This window comes from Quercus robur, chromosome 2, assembly GCF_932294415.1.
Source record: "Quercus robur chromosome 2, dhQueRobu3.1, whole genome shotgun sequence".
Lineage (NCBI taxonomy): Eukaryota > Viridiplantae > Streptophyta > Magnoliopsida > Fagales > Fagaceae > Quercus > Quercus robur.
In genome coordinates, this window is record NC_065535.1 from 26654646 (window position 1) to 26670466 (window position 15821).

At 40.4% G+C, this 15821-nt stretch overlaps 1 pseudogene; it reads right to left on the reverse strand.

Annotated features, from left to right (window-relative positions):
* Nucleotides 1-12582: 12582 nt before the first annotated feature.
* On the reverse strand, nt 12583-15366 carry LOC126713102 (peroxidase 64-like; annotated as a pseudogene).
* Between the last annotated feature and the right edge of the window lie 455 nt (nt 15367-15821).

The window sequence follows — 15821 nt, forward strand, 5'->3', positions numbered from 1 at the left end:
TTCGGAGTTATGCCAATCGATATTGGGAACTATACAATGAGATCGGTGGGGGCAATGAGAAGATTGCGACAAGCACTTTCAGGATAGGGCTTCTTGAAGACTCTAAACTATGGGAGTCGTTGACGAAAAGACCTCCCGAGGGTATGAGGCAACTTATGAGGTGTATTGAGGAGTATAAACGTCTCAAAGATGATCGGCTGCAGAATAAGGGTAAGGCCCCGTTACTCGGTCACTCTCGGCAAGGTGTTTTTCCAACAAGACCAAAGAAGAATTTCAGGATGCAGGAATCAGAGGAACAAATTGAAGGAGTGAATGTAGCGTTCAAAGAGCCGGTACACAAAATTTTAGACCGGATTAAGAATGAGTTGTTCTTTAGGTAGCCGAACAAGATGGGGGACGACCCGTCCCGGAGGAATCAAAACTTGTATTGCACATACCACAGAGATAAAGGGCACACCACCGAGTAGTGCCGGGTATTAAAAGATCATCTGGGACAACTAGTGAAGGCAGGGTATTTGAAAGAGTTCGTAATGGATTCCAGCGACCAAGATGCCATCCATGGTGCTCAACAGAAAGGGAACCCCTCCCGCCACTGTTGGGAGTGATTGAGGTCATCCACACTGCCCCGAGGAGTGTGGCCACAACCAGAAGAGGAGTATTAACAATGATGCCAAAAGAAACCTACGCGGAAGGACAATCACTCGGAAAAAGGATGAAAGTTGGCCGGCTGGCAATCTTTTTTGACGAGGAAGATCTGGAGGGAACGATCCAACCTCATGATGATGTGTTGGTAGTAACAGCACGGATAAGCGACTTCTTAGTGAAAAGAGTGATGATAGACCAGGGAAGCGGAGCCGATGTAATGTACCTAGATTTGTTCGAGGGGCTCGGATTAAAAAATCAGGACTTGATGAAATATGATATGCCGCTGGTCTCATTTGACGGAAGAATGGTGATCCCCGAGGGTCAAATTTCTCTTTCGGTGAATATGGAAGGCAAGGAAGTGATGGTGACCTCTATAGTAGTTAGATCGTTCTCACTATACACGGCAATCTTGGGAAGGCCGTGGATTCACGCAATGAAGGCTGTTCCGTCCACCCTGCATGTGAAAGTTAAATTTCCCACTGAGCATGGAGTTGCCGTGGTACGGGGAAACCAGCAAATGGAAAGGCAAGCAGGTTGAACAACAGGAAACCACCAAAGGGGTAACTTCATAGCAATTACAGAAGCCTTGAGAAGAAGTAGGGGCAAGTTGTGCTGAGGAGGTTTTGAAGGTCAAAATTTTTCCAAACACTGACAGGTATTTCCAAATAGGCACAAGCATGAAAGACCGAGATAAGGTAGAAATATTGTTATTCCTTTTGCAGAATGTGGATGTCTTTACATGGAGTCCATACGAAGTGCCCGAAGTAGATCCCGAGTTCATTGTCCATAAGCTCAATGTGGACCCATCATTCCCCCCGAAGATGCAAAAACCGAGAAGAGCATCGAAAGAGCATGTTGTCGTGGTCAAGTTGGAAGTCCAAAGGCTAAAGGAAGCAGGGGTGATAAGAGAAGTATTCTTCCTGGAATGGTTAGCAAATACGGTGGTAGTAAAGACAAAGAATGGCAAATGGAGGGTTTGTGTGGATTTCATGGACTTAAACCGGGCATGCCCTAAAGACCCGTTCCCAATGCCCAAGATTGATCAATTGGTAGATGCTACATACAGACACCCGAGGATGAGCTTCTTGGACGCCTTTCAGGGGTATCACCAAATTGCCCTGGCACCCGAGGACCGAGAAAAGACAGCATGCATTTCCCCGAATGCAAACTATCACTATAACGTAATGCCATTTGGGTTGAAGAACGCCAGAGCCACATACCAGCGGATGATGACAAGGATGTTCTGAGAGAAAATTGGGTGCATGGTAGAAGTATACATTGACGATATGGTAGTAAAGAGTAAACAGGAACCACGACCATTAGAAGATCTTCGAGGAGTATTTGAGGTACTCCGGTAGCATAAGTTGAACCTGAATGTTGAGAAGTGCACTTTTGGTGTGGGGGCTGGTAAGTTCTTGGGGTATCTGATCTCTACTCGGGGGATAGAGGCCAATCCCGACCAGATCGAAGCTATGAATTGCCTCAGACCGCCGAGCAATCCCAAAGAAGTACAAGTACTAACTGGGATGTTAGCCGCACTAAATCGATTCATTTCCAAACTTGCTGATCGCTGTAGACCATTTTATCAACTTCTGAAGAAGTGGAAGGGATTTCAGTGGGATGAGGAGTGTGACAAGGCCTTTCGAGATCTGAAGGAGTATCTGATGCAAGCGCCTATGTTAACGACCCCAAATTCCAAAGAAGATTTATTCATGTACCTCTTGGTGTCCGATCACGCCGTGAGCGCTGTATTGCTGAAGGACTAAGGAGTGCAGCAGCCAGTGTATTACATAAACAAAACCTTGGTAGATGCCGAGAAGAGATATCTACCCTTGGAGAAGTTAGTGTTGGCTTTGGTGCATGCAACAAGGAAGTTGCCGCATTACTTTCAGGCTCATACTATGTTCGTCCTTATCGAGTATCTCCTACAATCCTTGTTAAAAATGTCAGACTTCACGGGCCAAATAGCTAAGTGGGGGACCCAGCTAGGTTCCTTCGACATAAGGTACAGGCCGCGAAGATCAGTGAAGGGGCAGGTTCTTGCTGATTTCATTGCAGAGTTCTCCCCCAAGAACGACGGGAAGATAATCTGTAATATAGAGAATCGCCCGTGGAAGGTGTTTGTGGACGGTGCTTCGAGTGCTATGGGGGCCAGAGCTAGAATTGTCATAATCACTCTGGAGGGTATATGACTGGAGCATTCCTTCAGATTGGGATCCAAAGCCTCTAATAATGAGGTCGAATACGAGGCCTTTCTTGCTGGATTGAGGACCGTTTTGTGCCTGGGCGCAAAGGATGTGGAGGTTTATTCGGATTCCTGGCTGGTTGTTTATCAGATCCAGGAAAGCTTTGAAGCTCGGGACTCTCAGATGAAAGCCTATCTGAGTGCAGCTAAGCAAATCATTAGCAAGTTCAGGACGGTGAAAGTGGCCCAGGTAGGCCGGGCACAAAACAGACACGCTGACTCAATAGCCACATTGGCCTTGTCAATTACCGAGGAGGTTCCTCGGCTTATCAAAGTAGACCTTATAAAGGAGCCAAGTATCGGTATGGAAGATAATTGTAACTCAGCCGGGGTCGACGTCGTCGTGATTTCAACAACTAGGTCGTGTTAGATGAACCCGATCATCGACTTCTTAGTCGAGGATAAGGTTCTGGACGATGAAAAAGAGGCTAAAAAGATTCGTCGAGTGGCTTCCCGGTATTGGCTGTCAGCAAATCGTAAATTGTACCGGAGGTCTTTTGGAGGCCCGTACCTTTTATGCTTACATCCCGAGAAAGTAAATGAACTTCTGTCCGAGCTGCAGGACGGGGTGTGTTGTGGTCATGTTAGGGGGCACTCGTTAGCACACAAAGCGATGACTCAAGGATTTTGGTGGCCGCAGATGCGGAAGGATGCAGCAGAATATGTCCGGAAATGTGAACAATGTCAAAAACACACTCCTCTGATCCGGCAACCAGTAGGTTGTTTAAACCCCGTCAATAGTCCATGGCCGTTTGCACAATAGGGACTAGATATCCTCAGCCCATTCCCCCAAGCAACAGGTAACCGCCGATTCGTGTTGGTGGCAGTTGATTATTTCATGAAATGGGCAGAAGCCGAGGCCCTGGCAAATATCCGAGATGTGGACGTGAAGAAGTTTGTATGGAAGAACATAGTCACAAGATTTGGGGTGCCGGACTCACTGATATCAGACAATGGGCTACACTTTGACAACAAAGCTTTCCGGACCTTTTGCAGCGATCTCGACATTAAGAACAGATATTCTATTTCGGCGTATCCTTAAAGCAACGGCCAAGCTGAGGCAGTTAACAAGACCATTTTGAACGGGTTGAAGAGAAGGTTGGATGGGGCAAAGGGAAGATGGGCCGAGGAGTTACCTAACGTTTTGTGGGCTTACCGTACAACCCCCAGATGGTCCACAGGGGAGACCCTATTCTCCTTGACGTATGGAGCAGAAGTTGTGATACCGACCGAAGTAAACTTGTGCAGTGCACGAGTCGCAGGATTTGACCCCGTCCAAAACGACGGTTTAATGCTAGAGCACTTGGATTGGTTGGAAGAGTGTTGGGAAGCAGCAACAATACGGCTTACGGAATTCCAGCAGAGACTTGCCCAACGATACAACCGAGATGTAAAAGGTAGGGAATTCAGTGCCGGAGACTTGGTGCTGAGAAAAGTTATGGGAAACATGCGGGACGTAGATGCAGGGAAGTTAGCTCAAACGTGGGAGGGACCGTACAGAGTTACTGCCATTGTAGGCGCGGGGGCGTACTACTTAGAAGACCTTGACGAGAGGCCACTCCCCCGGCCATGGAATGTCCACAACCTAAAGAAGTTTTACTAGTGACCATTCGTGCACGGAAACGTAAGTCCAAATCTTGTACACTACTCTAGTCAATATAATAATGAAGTTACTTGTTCCAGCTATATTCAATTTCATTATTGTGCATTAAGTAATTGCATATATAGTACAAATGGATTACATTAAGGACGGAAACCTCATTCTCGGTTTGATCGAAATATCTGAGCAGGTGGAAACCTTATTATTCTTACAAAAAACGTTAAGGACAGAAACCTCATTCTCGGTTCGATCAGAATCATCGAGCAGGTGGAAACCTTATTCTAATAAAGAAAAATCTAAGGACAGAAACCTCATTCTCGGTTTGATCAAAATCGTGGATCAGGTGGAAACCTTATTACTCTTACAAAGAACTCTAAGGACAGAAACCCTGTTCTCAGTTCGATCAAAATTGCTGAGTAGGTGGAAACCTTATTATTCTTACAAAAAACATCAAGGACAGAAACCTCATTCTCGGTTCGATCAAAATCGCCGAGTGGATGGAAACCTTATTCTAATAAAGAAAAGTCTAAGGACAGAAACCCCGTTCTCGGTTCGATCAAAATCGCTGTGTAGGTGGAAATCTTATTATTCTTACAAAAAACATTAAGGACAAAAACCTCATTCTCGGTTCGATCAAAATCGCCGAACGGGTGGAAACCTTATTCTAATAAAGAAAAGTCTAAGGACAGAAATATCATTCTCGGTTTGATCAAAATCGCCATCAGGTAAAAACCTTATGCCAGAGTATGAGGCACCGTGCCATTCATATTCTCAATAAAGCAAACATGTGTTGTATAAACACACAATATATGGGGGCTCGATTTATCCCACCGTGCAGGCCATTCCCGGCTATACATGCAAAAGAAATATGTAGTAACAACAAAAACAGGGGAAGAAAAACAACACCGAAGATCAAAGTAAAGCATTCACGGGCATGATCAAGACAAACACACAACGAATAGATAATCATCCAAATAAAGTTAACATAAAAGCAGAATCAATGTCTCGTCGCCAAACCCAGCAACTGTGTACGGGTCATCCCCGTGAAATAAATAAGCTGTTCAGTCACCACAACCCGGTGACATAGGCAAATTTACCGAAAAAGAAATAGTAATAAAAGTGCAGTAAAAAGAAATAAAAGTATTAGAAAAGCGGTTCGGCGATTAACTTAATGAAGCGGAGGGTCTAGTCTGATTGGCTGCCTCAGTCTGCTGCTAGTCGGCGACAGGAAAATGTAGGTCCCCATCGAGTTGATCTTGGGCACTTGGGATGCTGGTGGCTTCCGCCTCATTTGGCTCTGCATGTGCATCAATCTGTTCCACCAGCTCCCTCATACTTGTTGTTTCCTCCTCTTCAATGGGCACCGGGGGATCCTGTACGGCGGCGTCTGAGCTCAGGAAGGGAATCTGGCCAAGATCTCTCAGAGGGGAAACCTCGAGGACCCCTAAAACCTACAGAGCAGCAAACCACCCAGCCTTCGAACTTGGTTCACAACTGGCTCCGCGGAATTTTCGGCATCAGAAAACCCTTTGTTGTACCATTTCTCTTCGCAAGCCTCCAAAGCCGCCCTCAGGTTGGCAAGTTCCTTGGTTTGGGCCGTGTTTAAGCTGATTGCCTCGGCCAGCTTGACATCCATCTCATTCTGCTTAGCTAAGAGTTCCGCGGACCTCTTCTCCGCCAATGCTCTATTTTTCTCCGCAGCAACAGCCTTTTTCTCGGTAGCATCAGCTGCCTTTATTTTTTCCTTAGCTATTCTGATAACTGTCTCTCATGCCTCCCTCTCCCGGTTAGCCTCCTTGGCAAGTTCCTTTGCACGACCATCTAAAATATGGGCTAATTGAGCAGCCTAACAAAAACAAAAATTAGTACGTCAACGAAATGAAAGGTAAATGAAAAGTAATAAAAGTGAAGAGGACAATAAGGAATTGGCAAGTAGAGAATTACCGCGACAATATGCCATTGTAGCCTACGCCCCATGGACTCCTCCGACCTTTCTTCAAAGGCGTGTACATTATCAAGTAGAAGGAGGCCTTTGGCCAAGGTTTGAGCAATGCAGCCCCCCTCGCCTTTCTTCCATATCCGCACATAAGAAGTTGAAGGTAGAGGCTTACCGTCCAGTAGAAACTTAGGCTTCCACGCCTGTGCAACTTGAGAGGAGGACGCAACACCCGGCCCAACTTGGGTTTGCGACTCATGGATAACAATGCCTCCAATTGGTCGGGGAGGAGTCCGAGCTACTACATCTCCCGGACCCGTAGGCGGCTGATCAGCAACCCTCTGCCTTTTCCGAACTCGTCCAGCTTGAGGAGAAGGTGGAGGAGGAGGCGCTTAGGTTTGGCTTTGAGAAGGTGGGGGCTGCGTGGCTTGCCCCGCACCGAGCACAAAATGGTCAATGGTCATGATCTTCCAGGTCACCATGTCCTCGCTGAGAAAGGGATCGGTGTCTGACAAGTCTATTACGTTAATTGCAAAATGCTCGGCTTCCTCTACGGGAGCCTCGGGTTCAACAGGGTCCTCGGGATGAGCGGGTTCTTGAACAGGAACTTCTTCTTAGACAGCTTCGTGGGCTAACTCTCGAAGACATTGAGACACACGCTCCGCAGACTTGTCCCGCAGTGGCGCTAGCTCGTCCGAGCAGGTGTATCGCTTGCCCAGTTCCCTCGCCTCTCCGACTATAAGCTTCAGCGGTAGAAAATTCGCGTGCCGAACGTCTATGTATGACAAAAGGGGGCTATCAACCAACAGCGCCTGTTTGAAAGACTGCCAGGTAGAATAAACTGGTTTGACCCCGAGGATTATATGGGATGCTCGGAGCTATCCGTCCCAATGCCCGAATATCTCGGACCGAAGGATGAAATTCAAGTCCCTGACGTGAACTGTCCTAACGTCTGGGACGAATAGTTTACCCTCTGCAAAAGAACAAGATACAATATCAGCAACTAGTAAGCTAAAACTACTACAATTAGAAAAACAGTTGAGATGGGGCAGGGAATCTCTTCGGCAAACCAATTGCCGCACACCCAGACAAACTCCCCAGTCGAGTTCCTATTTGAATTAGGTAGGCATGATATCAGCCGTACCCAACTATCCCTATTTTTTAAGTAATAATTGGAAGTCTTATTCCCACAAAGACTGTACATGTGGTTTATGTCATGGTAATCCAACTGTAAATCAAATGTGTGGTTCAACCTACTGATGCAACTAACTACCTGGTAAAAATTGGGTGGGAGTTGGTCAAGGCACAGCCCATAGTACCTAAGTGTGTTAACCAAAAGAGGGTTCATGAGAAACCTAACTCCGCCCTCTAGAACTGCCATTAAGGGAAAGAAAACAGTACCGTGCCCTCTGTGGAGAGCAATCTCGCTCTCGTGGCAGTAAGCCACTTCCACGTCACCGGGGATATCAAACTTTTGCCTAAAGATGGCCAAAGATGCCGGGGTATCCAGAAGAAAAGAATAATCCATTTCGAAATCTAATACCGAGAGAAGGAACTCGTAGAAAGAAGTTAAAGTAAAAGGAGGGGGTAGAGAACTTACTTTGGGCTCTAAGGAAGGAAGGGTCTCTGGGCTGGTGAGTAAGCGCTCAAATGAATGATTGGCAAAGAGTAAGCTCAGGAAGTAGGAAGTGAAAAAGTGAAAGAATGTTTTGAGGAGAACTATTTATAGAAGCAAAAGAGGATAGGGAAACGTTTAATCAGCAATAAATAGGCACGATTCACAAAAAACCCTACGAATGCCAATGATAATCGACATGCACGTCGCCTCAGTTCATGAACCGTCAGGTAATAATGACAACTGAACCTGGCGCTCCAGAATAGCGCGTCTTTTGAGAAGAGCATTAATGGGACGCCATAACCACTCAAGTTTCTAACTGTTAGACTCTCGAAACAAAAATTCCTGGTCGATTCCTTGATTCTTCCCGGCAGCCGGGCATGAATCAAGGGGGGGCTAATGTATGGCACCGAGGTGCTCAGATCCAATTGGGCCTTGGATTCAAGCCCAGTAGCATGGCTCGGTTTTTCAAATCCCTCTTTATTCTATCCTCATAAACTATAAGTCTAAATCTCGTCCCCTAACCAGTGCTCGGAGTAAAGTGCTCGAACAATAAAGAAAGACTAAAATATGAACATACCATAGGATGCTCGACAGTTTCCAGGAAACATCACTACCGGGCATATTCACTTGAGTTGGAACCAAGTTCCAAAGCCATAATCACTGCATCCCACTCTCACCTAAACATCCACTTACAACAAATAATATTGGACCTTCAGTTGCACTAACAATGACAGTAATCATGATCTCCCCACTAACTTAGAGCTATAAATAGGAGAAGTTTGGGAAGAAATGGGGGTTAAGAAAAAAGGGAGAAAAACAGTTATTCAGGAAGTGAGAGAAAGAATATTACTTTGAGTCTCTGTGCCGAGAACGACCCAAAGTAGGAAATCCTAAAGCCCACCTTATAAATAAGTTGTGAGCCCAAGTGAGGTTAAGCCCAATAACTTCATTTCCGGCGCGCACATAAACCATTATCCATAAGTTACTATTGGATCACATTGACCATACATCATCTATGTAATCATTAAAAGGAAACTTAGCATGTGTGAAAAAATACATCATATGGAGAGGAAAACTCATCATGTGTAAAAAAATAAAAGTAGGGAGAGGATTTCTAGTAGCTAATGAAATTATTTATAATAGAAGTTCTTGGAAGGAAAATAATCAAACAAAACCGACTCAGCAATAGTTATCAAAAATACAAAAAAAAGAAAGAAAAAAAATCAACAATCTCAATATCAACTTAAACCATCTCATAACATCATTTCAGTCACTCACTTGCTTCAGCTCAACAACCTACCACAAACCTAGGTATCATCAATTTCATTACATAGTGTGAACATAAGTCCCAAAAAAAAAGGGGAGAGAGAGGTTTACTGTACAATAGCAAGAAATGAAGAGAACCAAATTCTCAATAAAATTGGGTACTTTGATTTACCTGAATCAAACAATCAGGATTCAAGTATACAAATAAACACAAATTGGACCTCAAGCAAGTGATATTAACAAAGGAGGGAACTCTAGTAATCCGTTTGGTATTGTAGTTTAAGCAACACTTTTCAATTTTTAAACAACATTACACATATGTCCACACACTTTTTCACCCACACGTATTTCCAAAAAATACAAATAATATTACTAGAACAACGTTACCAAACGCCACCAAGCATTCAAGACTACTTAAGGTAATAAGCTAATCAAATGATTGCCACCCTAAGCAAGTGTGCAAATGCTAATCATATGATTGCCAACCACCAACAGCGATGATTTTCAAATTCCAATGGCTATATTCTCATTCTAAAGAAGTGGAAAATCTTAATGGTGTGTTTTGATGACATGATTTGGGCATTTAGATTTGAATTTGGGAGATTGAAATCCAAATATCTTGTTTGGATAGTTTAAAATGTCAATGATTAATTAGATTTGACAAATCCACTAAGGATTTTAAACCTTTAAAATGCTTATATTTGAAATAACTTCTAAAATTAATGAATTTGAAATTATGGCATTTCAAATTAATATCCAAATCCAAGTTTCCAATCACAACCTAAGAGAATAAGATTAGTGTTGAAACAAGAAAAGAGTGCAAGGAAACGTAACAACTTGCTCCATTCATTCTTAAAATCTCAACCAATTGTTTTTCCTGCTACTATAAAATTTTCAAATTAAGTAAACTAGTACATAAGGACAAAACTAAAATGAAGGGCTTATTGTACTTATAGAAACAATGAAGAAACAAAGCAACCAACGTGGATAACGGGCTTGATTCAAAAAGGAAATTACGAAAAAATGAAAGGGTAAAAGGGTAGAGAAAAGAAAAGGAAGAAACCTTTTTTCTTTTAAAAGAAAAAGGTTTAATAGTAACATGTAGATCCGTTTGAATACCACTTATTTTGATAAAGACTAAATACTGAAAATTAAAAATACTGCAACAAGTAAGTGAAAAATGAGTGTGGATTATTTTTGGATCCGAGAACTGTAGCTAAGCTGAAAACGCGTTTTTACTTTCTTTCTTTCTTCTTCTTCTTCTTTTTTTTTTTTTTTTTTTTTTTTTTTTTTTTTTTTTTTTTTTTTTTTAACTCCTCACCCACCTAAGCTAACGCCTGTGTCTTGAGAGTTCCACGCCCACCAGAGAAAGGAAGAGAGGAAAACCTACATCGGTCCGATGCTGGTGAAGAGCTCAAAATGTAAATCCACGAGAAAGACAACCCAGTCCGACGCCAGCGAAGATCGGGTCCCTCAATGGTGGTGGATGGGTTGATCGGCGGTGGGTTTGATGGGTTTGATATGGAAAGTCAGTGGTGCTGGGTGAGGTTGAGATTGGTGATGGGTTTGATTTGCGTTTGTTGGGTAGATCCCTTTGATCGGTTGCGTTTGCTGCTGGGTTTGATCGGTTTGATCGGTTGATCGGTTTGATTCATATGGTTTTGGTTTCACTGTTTTGATCTTCTGTTTTGATGGGTTTGCTGGGTTCATCATGTTCTGGGTTTGATCGGTGAAGAACACGAAGAATGGGTTTGCTGGGTTCATCATGTTCTGGGTTTGATCGGTGAAGAACACAAAGAACGGTGCGTTGAAGGAAAAAAACGCGCGTTTCAGTTCACGTCTTGCGTTTAAGTGGAAGCTACTGTAGCAGTGGGTCCCACGGATATACAAACGCCAGACGCAAATGCAGGAGAAATAATTTGAATCCAAACGCATACGTAGTCTGCAGAATCATACTCAGATAGCAGGGTATCCAAGATCAAGTAAATATCTTTTGATAGGTGCAGCCAAGATGATTATCAATAATTTTTGTAGTAGTCTGAATTTTTAATCAACCCTGGGTACAAGTACAACACATTTATATATATATATATATATATATATATATATTTCGGCATGAATCACAGAAATTGCTTTATTAACGTAATTCACAACAACCAGATGATATGGTTCATTACACACCACAAAGTCTTGGAGGGAAAGAATAGCCAGACCAAAACGCTGCCGTCTTTTGTTCTGTGTTCATGCTTTACTTTATACGGCACCGTATGAATTAGTTGTCTCACGTGTGATCTTTTGAAATATATTTCCCACGCATGCACTCTTTAAACGGACCGACACAGTTTTGAGTCATCCGTTTATCATAAACGACATTGTTCTCTGTGTGTTTCATTAAACTGAGCTGTAAGCGTTTAATAGGCATGAGTGGGTTTATTTAGCTCTCATTTTCTTTTCAACATTTTTTGGAAAATTGGGTTTGCTTGCTGGGACTTTCATGGTTTAGTTTGGTGAGATTTTATGGTTTTACATAGACATGGTAAACGAGCAAGTTGGGTTGGATCGGGTCGCCCCATTTTTTTCAAATGATTTTTTTTTTTAATTACAAAAACAAATCAATGTCAATCTTCTTTTAGAGAGAATGAATAAAATCAATTTTAGAAATGAATTGCACCTAACGTCACTTGTTAATATCCTTTCAATTCTTACAGTTTTAAGCATGACTAAAATTCATTATAGTCATGAATTCATGACGAAAACATCTTCAATGTTAATAACTCATTGCCAAAATATTTGTAATTACAAATTTACAACTTCAAAAAGATATATCTTAAGGACCACCAAAAAGTATATATTTTAAGTTTAAACCACGTACTAATAATATCATTCCCACAACAGAAACAAAAAATAAATAAATAAATAAATGTTCTTGTTACATTTAAAATAATAAAGTTAAATTATTTAGAAAGATAAACTAAATAAAAAAACAGTTTTAAAAATAAAAATAACATATTACGTAAAGAAGAACAAGACAATATTTTACAAGAATTACACCTCAATCTCAATCTACTTAACGTTGGTAACAGATTTAGTACTGCAAATATTCATACTTGCAAATTGTAGCTCAAGTTGGCCAATTTTGTCAATATCATCATCTATAATACAATATTTTAATATAACTTAAATGTATCATGAAAGTAAATCAATAAAGAATTAAAATTGAATAATTATGACTATAAATAAATTAAATTACTTTCAAATCCACGTAACAAACTTTTAATAGATAACATAGCTTCCACATTTTCAAGCACACGGTTTTGTTACTTCTTTTTTTTAGTGACAAAACACATGTTTATTATATTAAGTATGCTTATACATAAGTAATTTTCAATTCTAAATACAAACTTGCATGCATAGACGCTTGCACATATTGGCCACATTTATTCCTTCGATCCCTCAAAAAAAAAAAAAAAAATCAAATTGGACTGGAAGAGACAATAATTTTTAGTTGGACTGGCTCAATCACATTATAATTAAATCCACGCTGCTAAAATCATCTAACTACTTTGCAATCCAGCCTAATCTCTTGCCCACCAGTACTAGTAATGATGCTACTCATCTTGATCATGGACTTCACAAAAGCCTTATCAAATTCTTGACGGGAGCTAGCAAACTTAGAAACCAATGCTTTAGTCTTTGGGGTAGTGAGTAGAGCTTGATCCGAAGAAAATATACTCTTCCCTTGGAGAAGTGACTTGTAGTATACATTGTCAAATGTTGCGGTGCTAGAATCCAGTGTGGTGCCGGCATTTTTCGCCTTGTTGTGCGCCAGACATATGCTTCGTAGGCTGGCTGCAAAGGATGGCTGCAGTGACGGGTCTAAGTCAAGGGAGGCATTGAAGTTATGGATTCTGTTCTGGAAAGATGAGCAATGAGCGAATCCAAGTGTGTGACCCCCTACAAATGTGTATCAATAAGATGGTCAATTATTTATTAAAAATATATATATATATATATATATATATATATCAATGCCATGATTAAGAATTACTAAACAATTGGCAAGTACTATAGCTTTATTAGCTTAAGATTTATGATTTGATTTCAAACCCAGTTGGGCAAGTAAATATGACTCAACAGGACAAGTAAATATATATATATATATATATATGTGTGTGTGTGTGTGTGTGTGTGTGTGTGCAGGGATGAAGCAACAGGGCATTAGTGTAAGATGGTTTCTATATATAGAAACATACCTCAGAGAGCTACAAGATCTTCCAAGGAAAGACCTCTTTGGGAGAAGCTTTGCTGTAGTTGAGAGATGTTGAAAGTGGGAGATGGCAATTGTCTGGTGTCGATTGCCCTTGAGATTCTTCCATCTTTTCTTCCTTTTGGTACTTGCCAAGTGGGACCTCCGGACTGGTACATCAAACCAGACCCAAAAAAAAAAGAGTACTACTATAAGCTTAGATATTGGGCTTTCTTTTTTTTTCTTTTTTTTTTTATACAAAATAGAATTCTACTCTACCCTAATGTTATATGAGATTAAATTTTATAAAGATGTGATGTAAAACTTTAAGTTTTACCTCTCCAATCCTAAGACACAACCATATTCAATCAATTATAATACCCATTTGAAAATCTAAATTAACTGAGTTTATTAAGACGTTATTATGTGTGGTAAGATCTATTAAGTTTTAAGTAAAAAACTGATGTGACAATTTATTATTGAATGGTATAAAACGTAGGTTTTACATCCCATCGTTACTGGATTCAGACTCTTGTTATATATTGTGGACAAATGTTTTTTTTCTAAATTGAACCGGTTAAAGGAGATGGCAATTAGAATCCACGTGTATTTTAATCATACAACTAATCAATGAATCATTTTAACAAATTATTTGACTACTAATTAAATAAGCCATATTATAGTTGTTAAGTAGTGTTCTTCCAAATTACTATCATTATGACATGATAAACTAACCAGAGCAACAGCATCACGAGCAGCCAGAGCCAAGATATCAGCACAAGAGACGAGGCCGGGGCACAATGCTTCCACCGCTTTCTTTGCATTGTCAATGACATAAAATGCATGCAATGAAATGTTAGGAGGCCCGTCTCTTTCTGCCTTTTGATTTCCCTTTGATGCCAGCAGCAAAGAAGCATCACAACCCTTAATCACAAAACATAAAGTACCAAGTAGGTTTACATATGAACAACGCAAGCCTTATAAATATTTATTAACTGCTCAATAACCTGAGTAATGTTACAGAAGAGTTTCACAAAAATAATTTATATATGATATTAGAGTTTATTTAGAGAAATCAAACTTAATATAGTAAGAATTTGTTTAGTGTTTGATTGCTTTATTAAAAAAGAGAATGAGTTATTGTTATTTTAAACGAATTAATATAGTTTAGCACTATTTATAATTAATTAATTAATATATATATATATATATATATTAAAATGATGTGGAAAAATCTGATTTTCAAATTCTTATGTGACAACAAAAGAAAATGTCAACAAAAAATTAAAGAGTTTCATTTTATTATATACAGAAATGATATATAGATATAAATAAAAATAAGCATAGGATGATTACTCTTATGAAGCAGTCGTGAAAGTGCATCCGAAGCAGCGCTGCTGGAACTGTTTTGTCATTTATCATGGCATTTTTGACAGCACTGGTAATAGTGGACTCAAGACGTGGGCATGTTTTGTCATAGTAGTTCAAGCTCAGTGCATTCACTGAAGAACTAAAGAGAATGAAAAGGGCAAGTGCAACTAGTATGGCTACCATTGTTGAAACTAGTCAAGTCAATTGAGCTATATTGTATTGTGCTATTTGTCGGTGAAAACTCAGAGATGGGGGATGTCATTTATACAGTGAGGTAGCAAAAGGCTAGGGGACGCTTCAAGCTTGGAGTGGTTGTGGAGAATATAATTGTCAGTGAATTTGGTTATCAAGAATAGCTTTATTGGAGTCGTATTATTGAAGCAAGCTCAAAAGAGGACAAGTCACATTTCATGCAGTTATTTAGAAAGTGTCGACGGACCTACAGTAAGGCAGAGGAGGCCATCCCCACCCCCAAAAAAAAAAAAAAAAAAAAACTAGTATATATAAGAAATTGTGTTTGTGCTTGAGACCAATGATTGTTTGAGTGCACTAGATTTGGCAGCACTATTAATGCTGAATTTTAACTATGCATCATTTTTTTCGTAGAAGTAAATAGATGAAATATACATGGGAGGCATTATTTGATCGGGATAGATGTTAGACAATGATTGTAAGGTCTTTGGTGTTGAGTTATTAAATTTTGTCTTTGTCACTTTATGTGGTGTGGGCCGTGTCACCAATATATTATATATATGAAATAATGTTTGTCTTTTGTGTTTTAATTTAATTCTTTGTGTGATTGTGATTTAAGTCTTTGATTTTGTACATTAAAAATGAGATTGCTGCAAAATTTGGTACAAAATTAATCATAGACGACTTTAGAGATTTAAAATA